At 43.3% G+C, this 15,424-nt stretch overlaps 1 long non-coding RNA gene across 1 annotated transcript in view; it reads left to right on the top strand.

Moving 5' to 3' along the window:
• Nucleotides 1-15,269, top strand: part of LOC147573337 (uncharacterized) — a 202,410-nt gene extending 187,141 nt beyond the window's left edge. Inside the window, exons 4-5 of the long non-coding RNA XR_015244637.1 lie at nucleotides 8,997-9,161; nucleotides 11,422-15,269. This is a non-coding gene — a long non-coding RNA (uncharacterized LOC147573337). The remainder of the gene's footprint in view (nucleotides 1-8,996; nucleotides 9,162-11,421) is intronic.
• Nucleotides 15,270-15,424: the final 155 nt, after the last annotated feature.

Below are 15,424 nucleotides of genomic sequence, written 5' to 3'. Positions count from 1 at the left end.
CCAGGTGCTTGTCTGGAACCTCTGAGTGTAAAGATGACTGTCCTCTCTCCTGGAGGGCCGGTAGACAAATGAGTCCGTCTCCTGCTGGTTGTTTGTTTGTGGAGCCCATCCTTGGTCCCAGCACTCCCTTATGTTCAGAGGAAATAGCTGTGGCCCAAATTGATAACACTCCCTGCTCCTTGGAGCTTGCCTTTTCCCTGAGCAAATGGAGACAAAAACAAAGTGAGTGAAAACAGTGTACTCTACATTAGATGGCATAAGCACTGTGGACTTAAAGCCAAACAGGACTGGGAGATGAGGCCTATGGGAGTGTCAGTGGAACAGTTTTCAACAAGATGACCAGTAAAGGCCACATTGGAAAGATGACATTTGAGCGAAGGGGGTAGGCTACCTGGGAAGGGCAGTACCCAGCTGTGGGACGAGCAAGGGGGATGGCCAGTGAGGTGAGGTGTTGAGGAAGGAGCCAAGAGGCCTGAATCCCAGTGGGATGGGGAGCAGAGTGGGAGGGCAGGCAAGCAAGGTAACAGGGCAGGTGTGAAAGACCGCGTGGGCCACTGAGGGTCCCAAGTGAGGTAAAGAGCCATTGGAGAGTTTGGACTTGGAAGGAGGCCCAATGTGGCTCACATCTCACAGGGTGTTTCCCTTATCTGTGTGGAGGACAGGCTGAAGTTGGTATAGAATGAGTCCTGGCAAAAGTCAGAGTTCCCTTGAGGATGTCTTGGGGGCATGTAGCACCTTATGTCAGACCCCTTTCGACATCCCTGCTATCTTTGGAGCCTACCTCAGTTTTTTTTTTTTTAATATGAAATTTATTGTCAAATTGGTTTCCATACAACACCCAGTGCTCATCCCAACATGTGCCCTCCTCAATGCCCATCACCCACTTTCCCCTCCCTCCCACCCCCCATCAACCCTCAGTTTATTCTCAGTTTTTAAGAGTCTCTTATGGTTTGCCTCCTTCCCTCTCTGTACCTTTTTTTCCCCTTCCCCTCTCTCATGGTCTTCTGTTAAGTTTCTTAGGATCCACATAAGAGTGAAAACATATGGTATCTGTCTTTCTCTGTATGACTTATTTCACTTAGCATAACACTCTCCAGTTTCATCCACGTTGCTACAAAAGGCCATATTTCATTCTTTCTCATTGCCATGTAGTACTCCATTGTGTATATAAACCACAATTTCTTGGGGCGCCTGGGTGGCGCAGTCGGTTAAGCGTCCAACTCCAGCTCACGTCACGATCTCGCGGTCCATGAGTTCGAGCCCCGCATCGGGCTCTGGGCTGATGGCTCAGAGCCTGGAGCCTGTTTCCGATTCTGTGTCTCCCTCTCTCTCTGCCCCTCCCCCGTTCATGCTCTGTCTCTCTCTGTCCCAAAAATAAATAAAAAACGTTGAGAAAAAAAAAATTAAAAAAAAAAAAAGAAATAAACCACAATTTCTTTATCCATTCATCAGTTGATGGACATTTAGGCTCTTTCCATAATTTGAACCTACCTCAGTTTGAAACCGAATGTGAGGTTGAAGGGAAAAATGAAAGTGCGTGTGTGTGTGTGTGTGTGTGTGTGTGTGTGTGTGTGTATGTTCACACACACTCATGAATGAATGTGTGAGAGTATGAGTGTGCGAGTGTGTATGTGTGTGAGTGTGAAGTGGGTGTTTAGGGAAACGGGGGAGTGCAAACTTGCTGCCCAGGACAGGATCACGTATGTGGCAGCCCACTCTGGCCAAGTGCTGTAAACAGGTGGTTGGAGGTCAGTGGAGGGACTGCACGACACAGGGAATCATGAGCCAGCTCAGCCTGAGCTCTGTTTTCTGGTGGTTGTCCCAGCCTCCTTCTCCATCTGACTGCATCTGCTTCCAGGTCAACTGTCTGATTCCCCCGAGTGAGGGGTGTGGGTCATTCTCTCATGGTTTACCTTGGCTGTATCTCATGGTGAGCCTCCTGTTTTGAACCATCTTGAACTGTAATGAGGTGTTCCTGTCACATCTATGATATGGTGGACTTCTAGAGGGGCTCAGCCATGCCTTGTCCATTTTGGAACTCAGGTGCTCAGCCAGTGCCTGAGACTTGGCAGGAGCTCTCAGTATTAATAAGACTAATGGGGGTCTTTCTTCTTTTTATGAATATTCCCATCAGAAGTGTGTCTTCCGTGGCCCAAAGCTTTATTGTTCCCACCATATAGATTTTTCTTTAAAGCTTTCTTCATGATCAATCACTAACCAATTGTTCTTATCAATTTGCCTGGTCAGTCTGAGTTGATTGTAAATTTAGATGGTGGAAAGAGACTGCTTTGTGGGCCAGTAATTGGGCTTTCTTAATAGCGACATTGGATCTGAGCTGAGTGGTAGTGAAACAGAAGATGGTCATTGCCTAGGCCTGGTCTGGGCCTTAGATGATAGTGTCTGATAGATGGGGAGACTGTCTAATGCTCAGGACCAAATAAACGCTATGGGAGAGCTAGATAAATGTCCCTAAAGAGGAAGTGCAAAAAAAAAAAAGGCGTTTATTTATCATAGATTTAGGAGAGGAAACATAATGACCTTGGGGAGGCAGGGTGATGAAATGGTCTGGTGGCAGGTACAGCTTTGGTCATCTCAGGCTGTAACTCTGGCAAATTCTCACTGGCCCTTCCCGAGTGGCATCTGGGACTCCTGTGGGATCATTTGGGCTGTGGGTTTCTGCAGTGTCTGTGCATTGCCTTGGGAGCCATTTGGAAGAAGGATGCTCTGTGTATATGACACAGCACAGAGGATGGTCCCCATGTGACTCACAATGGAATCTGAAGCACTGGAGGAATTGGATTAGCAAGATTCAAGGCTGGAGAGAAATTGGGTCACATGCTTTCCTAGGAAGTCGGAAATCAAGCTGTCTGGCTCAGGCACAGTGGATGTGTGGATGGGCCACATAGGGAGGTGATTGTCATGTCTGTAGGTCAGCGGCTATCCCAGGGTAGGTAGCAGTGATGTTGGAAGGGAGTGGGTTGTAGTCAAGAGATTCATGTTCAAATTCTGCCACTGCCACCTACTTGCTACCTGTTATGGGAACATGCATATTTTGAAGATCCCCAATATCTCAGAACATGACTGTATTTGGAGATAGGGCCTTTAAAGATGTAATTAAGGTAAAATGGGGTCATATGGGGGGCTCTCATCCAATCTGACTGGTGTCCTAATGAAAAGAGGAGACTGGGACCCAGACATGCATGGAAGGAAGATTATGTGAAGACGTAGGGGGAAGAAGGCCATCCGTAATCCAAGGAGAGAAGCCTGGAAGAGATCCTGCCCCCACAGCCCTCAGAAAGAACCAACTCCACCAACATCTTGATCTTGAACTTCTAGGCTCCAGAACTGTGAGAAAGTAAGTTTCTGTTGTTGATGCCCTGTGGTACTTCGTTATGGTAGCCATAGCAAACAAATAAATTACTTAAATGAGCATGGATAAGTTGTTTCACTTCTCTGGGCTTCAGTTTTTCCATCTGTAAAATGAGTCACTCATCTGAGAGCACCTGATGAAATAACGTATCAAATATTCTCTGTAGATGAGAAGTGTTGAAGAAATTATTGGCTATGACTGACAGTTTTCCTCAAGATTGCATCATTTACTCATCACTCATTCTGTAAATATTGAGTGCCTATAATGTGCCAGACACTGTTCTCATGGCTGACGTTACAGGTGCAGAAAATAAAGACAAAAATATCTCTGACTTCCTGGAACTTTGCATTACAGGGGTTACTGGTGGGAGGTGGGAGAGTAAGAAACAATGGACAACACAAGTACAACACATGGTAAACAAGAAAAGATAAATGTGATGTAGAAAATAAAATCAGAGAAAGGGACAGGGAGGGCTGGTATTGGAGTGGTCAAGAGTTTTAAAATAGTGTGGTTATACGAGCCTTCCTGAGAAAGGGAAATTAGGGCAAAGACAGGAAGTAAAAATGAGCAAGCCAGGTGGACATCTGGGAGAAGAGTGTTCTGCAAACAGAGACTAGCATGTGCCAAGTCCCTGGGGCCCAGAGAAAGTTTCAGGTACTTGTAACCCATAAAGCCCTGATTTAGATTGTCTGGAGGGTGTTGAACATTTTGGCAGGTGTGTGATAAACACCTTTCTTTATAGTATGTGTTAACCCATATGGTCATTATCAAGGATGGTACTGAAACCTGATATAGAGGATTGGTTTAGAGAGACTATCTTATTGTTTGTTGGGGGAGGGGATTCAGAGGAGTGGAACAAGCTGAGACAGTCCGTAGCAGTTAGTAGACTTCCTCTTTGAGGCACGCAACTCCTACAATCGGGTGGTAAATAGCATCTCTCAGGGCCTGAGAAGCAAAAGAGCAGATGGTCCAGGTGACCTGGGGAGCCTATAACAGAGATGGGATTTGAATGTTAAAAGAAAGAGGTGAGGGGCGCCTGGGTGGCTCATTTGGTTAAGCCTCCCAACTCTCTCCATTTTGGCTCAGGTCATGATCTCATGGTTCCTGCGATTGAGCCCCATGTTGGGCTCCGTGCTGACAGCGCGGAACCTGCTTGGGATTCTCTGTCTTTCCTCTCTCTGCTCCTCCTTGCCTCTATCAAAATAAATATATAAATTTTTTTTTTTTCTCAACGTTTTTTTTTTTTTAATTTATTTTTGGGACAGAGAGAGACAGAGCATGAACGGGGGAGGGGCAGAGAGAGAGGGAGACACAGAATCGGAAACAGGCTCCAGGCTCCGAGCCATCAGCCCAGAGCCCGACGCGGGGCTCGAACTCACGGACCGCGAGATCGTGACCTGGCTGAAGTCAGACGCTTAACCGACTGCGCCACCCAGGCGCCCCTAAAATTTTTTTAAAAATAAAAGAAAGAGGAGAGTGTGTATAATTTCATAAGCTCAGTGAGAATCCTCTTATAATTGAGTCCTCTGGAGGAAATCACAGCCTTATGTACAAACTATAAATCATAGACAAGTATGAAGTAAAAGAAAATAAAAGTCACCCCCAGGTACTGGCCCAGGTTGGTGTTTTAATAAATGTTAGACGGTGGAAAGAGTGACTGTTGAGTGAGAATTGCAACATTGAAAGAAAGAATGAACTGCTACCATGCTGGTATGTTTCTACTATTTTTCCCTATCTGTTATCTTTTTTTAAAAACTTTTAATCTGTATTTAATATCCTGATTTTTTTAATCTCAAAAATAAAACAAGCACTTCTTTTTGTTATTATAAACTTTTCATAAATACTGTAACATTATGTTTCATAATCTATGGATGCATTCATCCAGTATTAGCCTGCTACTCATGTTTCTCATATTATAAATAAGACTGTGTAGAACATCTTTGTACATTAATTTTTCTTTTTCTTTTTTCTTTCCTCTTCCAACATTCTTAGGATTATTTTCCTGGAATCAATTTCTAGGCATAGAATAGAATTACTTTAGTAAAGGGTACAATTTCTTCAGGGCTGTCAAAATCAATGTGAATCATCTTTATTTTATTCTCTATTGGATCACTTCTTTCCTGAGTTTTGTTTCTCCTGTAAATTGGAAAAGCTTTCTTTCCATCTTTATCCAAGATGCTACTAAACACGTTGAGCACAACAGGTTCAAGGGTATGATTTACTCCAGTTTGAAAGTTCTTTATGTTTGAAAATTCCAATTCTGTGAATTATAATACTGTCTTCCTTCATGTTAATTTAAAATTTTGTCTAATTATCTTGCTTAAAGGGAGTTGCCTGAGAATAGCCTTTGATGCCTAAGTGTGCAGCCTATGTTTTCCTAGTAGTGAGAATTTCTAAGCTTGATGTAGTTAAAGATAGATGTAAAAAAGCATTTAGCACTGGTATCAGATTTATTTAGTTTTAATTGTTTTATGTGAGTTGAATTGGTATGACTAGATTTGTGATGTTCTTTGCAAAATTCATTCCTTTTTTAGCAGGGCACATTTCACAAGATAATCTTGAAATGGCTAGACATCCTTATCTTTTTTAATGGTTTTTAACTCCTATTAGCTATAATGGGATTTCCACAAATAAATTGCTGCATTTTGTTGAAAGATAGATACTAGCACCCAGCTGACCGTCCCCCAAGCACGGGGGGTTTTGATCCTACTCACACACATGCCATTTTTCTTTCCTCAATGCAGTACAATTTTAAAAACTCTGTTAAAGAGCAGGAACATATTTACTAGACAACGATGTGATTCTGGTTTTTGAAGGCTGACAATGTGCTTCCATCAGTGCATTTGGCTGCCTGGGAAAAACAATTCTTTAAAAGCTCCCAATAAATGACATAAATAAACCAGTGAGGAGCCAGGGACCTGCTCAGACTCTGCTGAATTATATGTCCCTGTGACAAACTATTGTTTGAGGACAATGACAAACATTTCAGACCATCTATGGAAGTCACTGGGGGGACTTTTGTTTCTCTCTAATAGCCCCTGAAGGCTTTCTGGCTAATAGTGTGTATAATGAGTCCAGTTTTCCAGCCCCTGAGAGGAGAGACTGTGTTGCTTTCGTATGCGCAGGGAAGGCCTCTGAAATTTCAGCAGTGGCAAAATTTGGTCTTTTGTAAGGGAGGCACACAACCTCCTCAGCCGGGGAAGCTGAAGAGAGGGAGAAAAGGTGAGGGTCTTAGGACAAGATGCCAATATAGGGCTTCACATCTGCGGCCCAAGTCAGGATCAGCTCTCAGGTTTACTCAGAGCATCACAGCCAGAGAACGGAGGGCCAGTCCAGTGCCAAGATACTAACTCAGGTTTGGAAGAGGCTTGGCAGATGCTGATGGCTAGGGGACACTCTAGTCACCTTCCCTTCCTTGTCCTCCCCATCCCCCATCCCAGGCTCTCTATATGGGAGTCTCTACGTCACTGAGGTGAGATTCCAGATCTCCATTTTAATAAACCTCAAACCCCTCAGGCGATTCTGTGGCACACTCAAGCTGGACAGCCCCTGGTTGGGTTCGGGCCTGCCCAGGGCTGGGAAGGTGGCATCTATTCCCATGTCTGCATGGATCGCTGAACTAGGAATTGGGAGGCCAGAATCGTAGTGCTGGATTCCAATATTTGTTTGTGGAACTTCGACATGCCACTGTTCCAAGTCTTGGTCCATTTATTTGTGAAGTCAGGGTATGGACCTGTGGCTCACAACCCTGGTTGCACGTTGGAATCACCAAAGAAGCTCTGAGGAAATGGAAAAGCCTGGGTCCCCTCCAAGCTCTGTGAATTGGAACATCTACCTGCAGGTGGAAGCTGGGCATCTATAGATTTATTCCAGCCTGAGGCTCAGAGAAGTAAAGGCATTTGGCCAAATTCTTCCTAAATAATTATTTATACAGTTGGGCTTGAATTGAGGCTTTCCTATGCCCTGGAAGAGCACATCATCATCATCAACAATAAAAGATGAATCATCAGTGCAGGTCAAGTTGGCAGCCTCAGATCTGGGCTTCCAGTAGAGAGACGTAACAGAGGGTTGGAACACTATCCTGTTGGTTTGGTTACATAGGATTGGGATCTCAGCATTGGGGCCACTGGGCATGAAGACATTTGTGGATGGGTGGAAGAGGAACTAAGGGAATTTAACCCAATTCTAGGACACGCACTGAGGTAGTAGCAACAACTCAAATCACAGTGTCCTGGAAAGTATGGAGAATTCAGTCTTCATGGTTGGTGACCATCCTCGTGGTGTCTAAGTAGGGGTCTCACAGTGAACCAGCAGGAGGCTTGAAGATGAATCAGGATAATCCCTGTGTCATGATCTTTCTAGTTTTTCCAGCTAGGGTGAAGGCCAAGGTCTAGGCCAAGAAAGAGGAGGGCCTCAACCAAGGAAACTGGGATTCAGGAAGAGGCTGCCAACTCCAGGAGAGCTCTAGAACAGTACTTCTTATAGGGTGAGCCTCAGATCAGCAGCGTCAGAATCACCTGGTGAATCATTATACATGCAAGTTCTACTGAATCAGAAGCTCTGAGGGGGTGGATCCTGCAACGTGTGATGCAAAGAGCCCTCCAGATGATTCTGATGTACACTGAAGGCTGAGGCCCACTGGTGTAGAGTTTTTGTAAGGAGCAAAGGCAAAGCAAATGTCTTGGGGGAACATATGGTACAATGGGCCTGTCATAACTAATCACTGACTTAGAGACACAGGAGGAAACTTGCATCCCCTTGTTGGATATGGGCCTCTATTGCTATGATGAGGGTTATCAGGGCCCCCAGCTGACCAGAGCTGGGCACATCAGGGACTACTAGAGGCAGGGGAGGAGATGCCAATGTCCATGGATACACCTGGAGATACTCAGGTGGTACCTCCTCCCTCAGCGCTAGGGCTGAATTCTGCTCACCACACTGTCTGCTTCCCTTGCTGAGTGCTGCTGGGTCCAAGTGAGAATAAAGTCAAATATTTTTGAAAAGTTCTGTGTCCAGCCATATTCAGATGATACTTAGGCCACACAGATAACATCTTCCTCACGGTCAATAAAAGTGATGCACAGCAGACTGTGGAGTTATTCAACACAGTTTTCAAAGATCTCTTTTATTGCCTGTGTATAAAAGCATGCAGAGACTCCTTTTTTTTCTGAGAGGGCAGCAATGATACACTGATTTGGTAGAAATAAATGATGGACATGTTGTATCAGGCACAGTGGGTCCTCCATTCATGTGAATTATTTTGCTGCAGAAAAAAACCCATAAGTGAACAGGCTTAAAACAGGCACAACCTCATGTCTGTGAACACCACATGGAAGAAACCACTGCTTTTTTCTAATATGATTGTGATGGCTACTTTTATGTGTCAACCTGACTGAGCTAAGGGATGCCCAGAAAGCTGGTAAAACATTATTTCTGGGTGTATCTGTGAGGGTGTTTCTGGAAGAGGTTAGCATTTGAATCAGTAGACTAAGTAATAAAGATTGTCCTCACAAATGTGGAAGGGCATCATCCAGTTAGTTGAGGGCTTGAGTAGAACAAAAAGATGGAGAAAAGCTGAATTAACTCTCTCTCCTGAAGCTGAGATATTTATCTTCTTCTGCCTTAGGACATTGGCACTCCCGACTCTTGGACATTTGAACTCAGACTGGGACTTATACCATGGCCCTCCAATGATCAGGCCTTTGGACTCAGGCTTAACTACACCACGGATTTTCCTGGTTATCCAGCTTGCAGATGGCAGATTGTGGGACCTCACAGCCTCCATGACCATGTGAGCCAGTTCGTATTATTAATCTCTTTTATGTACATCTATGTATATCGTATTGGTTCTATTTCTCTGGAGAACCCCAATACAATGATAATGGATATACTTGAAGTAGTAATGTTTGAGCAGTAGTTATTGGCATTGAAAGCCCCCATTATAGAGACATGGTCCAAACTGACCACTTGAGAAGGAAATAAGTAATTCTTAAGCTGTCTGTGGTTATTGGATATATTCAAAGGGGCTGCCTCCAGTTGAAACCACATCCTTGTCTTTGCCTCCAGAAGGTGGAGATAGGCGTTTTGGCTTAAGCCAGGATGTTACTAAAATTTTTGTTTAGTTTGAGTGTAAGCAGACATATTTCTAGATCTTTGTGGCTTGATGGAACATTACTTTCTTTAACTCACCTTGACATGGTGTACAGAGTTTGACTTTCTTGTATATTTTTGGTGGGAACTAGACATGTGAAAACAGTCTCTACTGTGCAACTGAATTTCCTGCACCCGGGAAATTCTAATGTAGATATAACCACCTCCCTGCAGTGAGGAGACTGCAGAACCACAGCCTCTGGAGATGCCTGGAATTATTTTTTAACTTTCTGTTATGAAAATGTTCAAGTTCAGACAGAAAATGACAGAATAGTGCAATGAAGCCCCATGTAATCATCACCCACCTTCAACAGTCTTCAACAGAAGTGTGTTTTCTGTACCTCCATTCACTTCTCTCCAGTTCTCTCACCATGACTGATTTATTTTGAAGCAAATCTCAACTATCATGTCATTTCATCCACATATATGTCAGTATGTATTTCTAAAAGACAAGAATTCTTTTAAAAAGCATAATCACAATACCATTATCACATGTAAAAAAAAATGACAGTATCTACTTATTAGCATCAAATATCCAGTGTTTACTTCCCTGATTGCATCATAAGTGGTATTTTTATTGTTGATTTGCATGAATAAGGATACAATACTTAGCATCCTTCATCTTCTGTTTGGGCTCAGAAATCCTTAATAAATTCTGAGGGGCCGAGGCTGTTGTGTCATCCCTCTGTAGCCCAGTGATTGGCCCAGCAAGCACATCGTCTGCCAGATTCTGGCAGCAGAAGCCAGAGGGGCAGGTGGTAGAAAAATCACATGAACGTAGGTTGCCAGGATCCCAGCTTGGGTCTAAGCTGTGTTCATTGTAAAATCTGGACATGATTTCAGCACTGGCGGGGAAAGGCCACTATGGAGTCTACCTGATGAGAAGCTAAGGATTCACTTGGGCAAAGGCTGAGATGAAGGATGAAAGAGTTGCTCCAAAGAATAGGTCCCAGGGTGGGGCTGGCTATCCTTGGCTGTCATCCAATGCCAGTAGATCCTACTTACCTCCTGGAAGCATGCAGTGTGTGTGACCCAGTTCACATTCTGGAAGAATGCAGTATGATGGCTCTGGGTTTGAAGGCTGGTGACAATAGGTACCTACTAGTCAGGTCCTTTCCTTACCCAAGGTCAGGGGCTCACTAAGATCTCCATGGGACTTTGAGAATTCAAGTTGCTGGCACTGTGAAAGCAAGGCAAAGTAGCTGATGAATTTGATTAAAGCCCATGGTCTATGAGTGGAGTATCTGATTATTTGGGGATACAATTATTGGCATCCCTGTCTCCTTTAAAGGAAGGTAGGGGAGAACTCACCTATTTATCCTTCTGTTCATTTATCCATCTAGTTATCCATCCATCCCCTTTCTGTTCTCTCTACTTTGTGGTTCTCCTCAATAAGCAGACAAGTTCTTTCCATGTGGCTAGGGACAATGGCTGTTGATAGCCCTAGACTATTCATACTAACACAAAGGGAATTTCTCGCTTACATCATCTGTATGTCAATTCCAGTGAAGAAATGCCACTGGCCTTTTTGGAATCACATGCCCTCAGTTACTGTGTTCAGTAAAACAGGATACTCCAGTAGGTAAGCTCATATCAGGCACCCACCCTGTGGCCAGAGGAGAAGGGAAAAAGAGGGGAATATCTAGGGCAGGAAAAACAAACTCACTAATAAACTACAATATCTATCACACTCTATATCACACGTTCCCTCACTCCTCCACTGACATGAGTTGAACTCCCAAGTTAAAGCCTCCAAGATTGATGAAAAGGAAGTATGGATAGATACTGTTCCCACTTGCAAATTTTGAACTTTATAGTTTAGCTTATTCAGTTTTATTTAGTGTGACTACCTCATTTCCCACCATATTGATTTATTTATTGAGTCTCTCTCTAATACAAAGGAAGAAGCAGGTAGAGAAAGTACTGTAGTCAACTGACGGAAAAATGGTTTTCTTCATGGAATCAGCGAATACCAGCCCGTTTCTTCATCCTTAGTTGCACAAACCATCCCCACGTCGGGGTAAGTATCACCTTGCATCCCTCTCCTCTGTACCTGTCCCCATTTCTCCATGTAGGATTTGTAATAGTGTCATCAGGACAGAGAGGAGTGAGGAGGTGGGCTGGTGGGATGGCGTGTGTGTGAAGGAGTAGAGAGAAGTCAGAAGAGGAGAAAGCAGACTTCTGGTTCTCCCATGTGTGTGAGCGTGCGTGTACCCACACACACACAAACACACCTGCACGCACAGGCACATTCATGTGAATTAGCTGACCAACGCTTTATTTAAAAAAAACAAACTCTGAAGTTGAGGATAGTTTTGTGATGACTGATAGGACTCTGAACACCATCCCTTGTTCCAGGAAACTCACAAGGGGGGTAATTTGGCACTTGGTCAACAATTCCTGAGAGATTTTAAAAACAAGATAAGAGTGTTTGCAACTTTCTTTACAAGTCTTTCTAAATCTGAAGAAACAAGCTCAATTGTTAACTAATAGCCAATAATATATTGGTTTACAGTGGATGCAATAATAATCTGTATATTTGGTATATTTATGTTCATTCTATAAGTATTATTTGTCTGTTTTTAGTTATGCAGAGGAGTTTATCATTGATCTTTTCTTTTAAAGCTATTTGTTAATTTCTGATGCTCATCTTTGGTCAGGAACCCTTATCCCTTTACAAAAGTGAGTCCAAGGGAAAAAGAGTACTTTTATGCAATGATCTACTTAAAAACAACATTCAAGAGCGTTCTGTAGCAAACAATTGGGAACTGCTGGTACTCTTTAGATTCTAATATAAACATGGTCAAAAAGTCTGGGCATGAGTTAGAAACAACTGAATATTAAAAATGCAAATGGAACAGCTGAACTCAAGGGAAATGCTTCATAAGCAGACAAAAGTACCATCAAAAATGCTGTAGTGGTGTTATGAAATTTTAATTCATGATCAAAAAATTTTCTCACAAGTCCCAATACTTCTTTCCAATATATCTTTGAAATTATAGTGGGACCCGGTGGATAACTTTTTAAATATGCCTCAAATTGCAAGTAGATGAACATTTGGCCCAAATACTTTAAAATTCTTACTCTGGCTAAGCTTGGGGATTCAGTAGGAAGAGTTACATCAGCACAGACCAGCCCTGCCTCTTATATCTTACATCTTCTAGCAACCAGAATGTGTTTCAGGCACGCATTTTGGAGTTATGTTTAACAATCCCGAGACATCATCTCTATTCAGCCTCACAGCCTCCGGTGGAGACGAAGAGAATATTAAATAATCGAGAGGGCCTGCCATGAAATCTTGCAGCTCTTGAGTGAAGCTCGGCATCAGGGTGACTGCTTTTTAAAAAAATATTATGTTTGCATTTTGTTTCAGAAATAATATGCTTTAAGCTCTTAAAATGAGCATTACTGGGTGTTCAAGGTCAGGCACAACCTTGAGTGTTAATGGAGTGTTAAAAGAAACCGGTTTAAGGTAAATTCCATTGGTCTTATACTGAAAAAATTTATTTAGGTGCGACTGAGCTTGCAAGCTCAGGTAAATCATCCACACTTGACAGCGGTGTGGAAAGAAAGTGGAAACAAGTAGAAAGCCAGTGTTTTGAGGTTTGCAAAGGGCTTGAGGTATGGTGTGACTAGAGGTCTGTTGGATGTCTTAGCTTTCTATGGCTGTGTAACAAATGACCACAAGTTTAGCAGCTTAAACAATTCCCGTTTGTTAGCCCACAGTAGGTTAGATGTCCAGTACATCATGCCTAACTTCTCTGCTCAGGGCCTCACTTAGCTGAAGTCAGGGTGATCGCTGGACTGAGTTCTCACCTGAAGGCTCTAGGGATGAATCCACTTCCAGTCGCATCACTGTTGTTGTTGGCAGAATTCAGTTCCTTGTGGTTGCAGGGTTGAGGTTCCCATTTTGTTGCTGACTGTCATCTTGGGCCCACATTCCTAGACCCATGGGCCCCTCCATCTTCAAGTCAGCAATGGCACGTCAAATTCTTCTTGTGCTTTATTTTATTTTATTTTATTTTATTTTATTTTATTTTATTTTATTTCATTTTATTTTATTTTTTTAATGTTTATTTATTTTTGAGAGGGAAAGACAGAGCACAATTGGGGGAGGGGCAGAGAGAAAGAAGGAGACACAGAATTCGAAGCAGGGTCCAGGCTCTGAGCTGTCAGCCTGACGTGGGCCTTAAACCCATGAACCACAAGATGATGACATGAGCGAAAGTTGGACACTTAACCACCTGAGCCACCCAGGCACCCCTCTTCTTGTACTTTGAAATGTTGATCTCCTCTGTTGTTGACCTTTAGACCCAGATTTATTATTTAAAAAAAAATGTTTTTTAATGTTTATTTATTTTTGAGACAGAGACAAAACATGAACAGGGGAGGGTCAGAGAGAGAAGGAGACACAGAATCCGAAACAGGCTTCGGGCTCCGAGCTGTCAGCACAGAGCCCGATGCGGGGCTCAAACCCACAGACCGCGAGATCATGACCTGGGCCGAAGTCGGACGCTCAACCGACTGAGCCACCCAGGCGCCCCTAGACCCAGATTTAAAGGGCTCCTGTGATTAGGTCAGGCCCACTCAGGTAATCTCCCTGTCTTATAGTTAATTGGTTTGGGATGTAATTATATCTGTAAAATCTCTTTATAACATAAATAATTATGGCAGTGATATCTTATCATATTCACAGTCCTAGGTTATACAGGGTATGCATACCAGGGGATAGGACCTTGAGGGGCATCTCAGACTCTTTCTACCACCGTGGTGTTTGTTGAGACCCACACCCTGCAACCAGAGGCGCTGCCTCTTAGAAGACTGAACTTCTGATGAGTCTGTTGGAAGGAGGGGGACAAAGGAATAATGATTCAGCGGGGGTGGGGGTTACCTAGAAACCACATGTGCCTTTTATCGGGTCTGCTTCCTAATGTAGCAGGCACCTTATTATGTCCTTCTTAAGACCTCAAAGAATAACATGAACTATCTAGAAATCTTGATAAGTGAATACATGAACCTAGCTGGGGATGCAGGAAAGAGGCTGGCCTCCTCTTGTGCCACCACTGGGAATCCATGAAAATTGGGAAAAGATGTCATTTAATTGGATACAGTTTTGTGGGCACTGCCTGGTCAGTTGGCTATCAGATCCGGGACAGTCCCACTCACCCCTCAACCAGGCACCTTGTACACAGTCATGTGCAGTGTCCCTGTGTAGACTCTGGGTCCAATACAAGTGGGCTTGGGCCTGGGCCTGTGTGGGTCTGGGCAGTAGACACAGAATTTTGTTGCATCTAGAGAGGGAGAACTATAAACACTATCAATTTACACAGCAAAGAGCAAAGGGCATAGAGAAGAGCTTCTTACCTCAGCACCATTGACCTTTGGAGCCGGACAGTCCTTTGTGGTAGGGGCTGTCCTGTGCATTGTAGGATGTTAGCAACACCTCTGACCTCAGTAGCATGCCCCCTAAATTGTGACAACCGAAGATGTTTCCAGACATGGTAAAATATCCCATCGGGGGCAAAATCACTCTCAGTAGAGAATGGCCATAGATGTATAAATTCTAGAACATAGGAAATCCCTCTAATATCCCATGGAAGCTTTCTGTCTTTTAGGACTGGAAGTGAGGAATGTAAATATTGGAGAAACCACAAGCAGTTATGTGACTGTAGGGCAGAATGTATGAGAGAGTGAGACACAGAGAGAGAGAGTGATCTCTTTGCTGAAGTCCTGATCAAGTGGCATCTGAATACTGGACGTCAGTGCTGGTAGTCAGTGTTATTCCTGAGCTTTTAAATTACATGAGCCAATATATATCTACATTATATATATAAGCCAATGTGTATATACATTATATATATATATATATAATATAAGATTAGATTATATTATATCTTATATATA

The sequence above is a fragment of the Puma concolor genome, chromosome E2 (genome assembly GCF_028749965.1).
Source record: "Puma concolor isolate L17-30 chromosome E2, mPumCon1.1.hap2, whole genome shotgun sequence".
In the NCBI taxonomy this organism is placed as follows: domain Eukaryota; kingdom Metazoa; phylum Chordata; class Mammalia; order Carnivora; family Felidae; genus Puma; species Puma concolor.
Note: the sequence above shows the minus strand (reverse complement) of the source record. Positions and strands in the feature narration are given on the sequence as shown.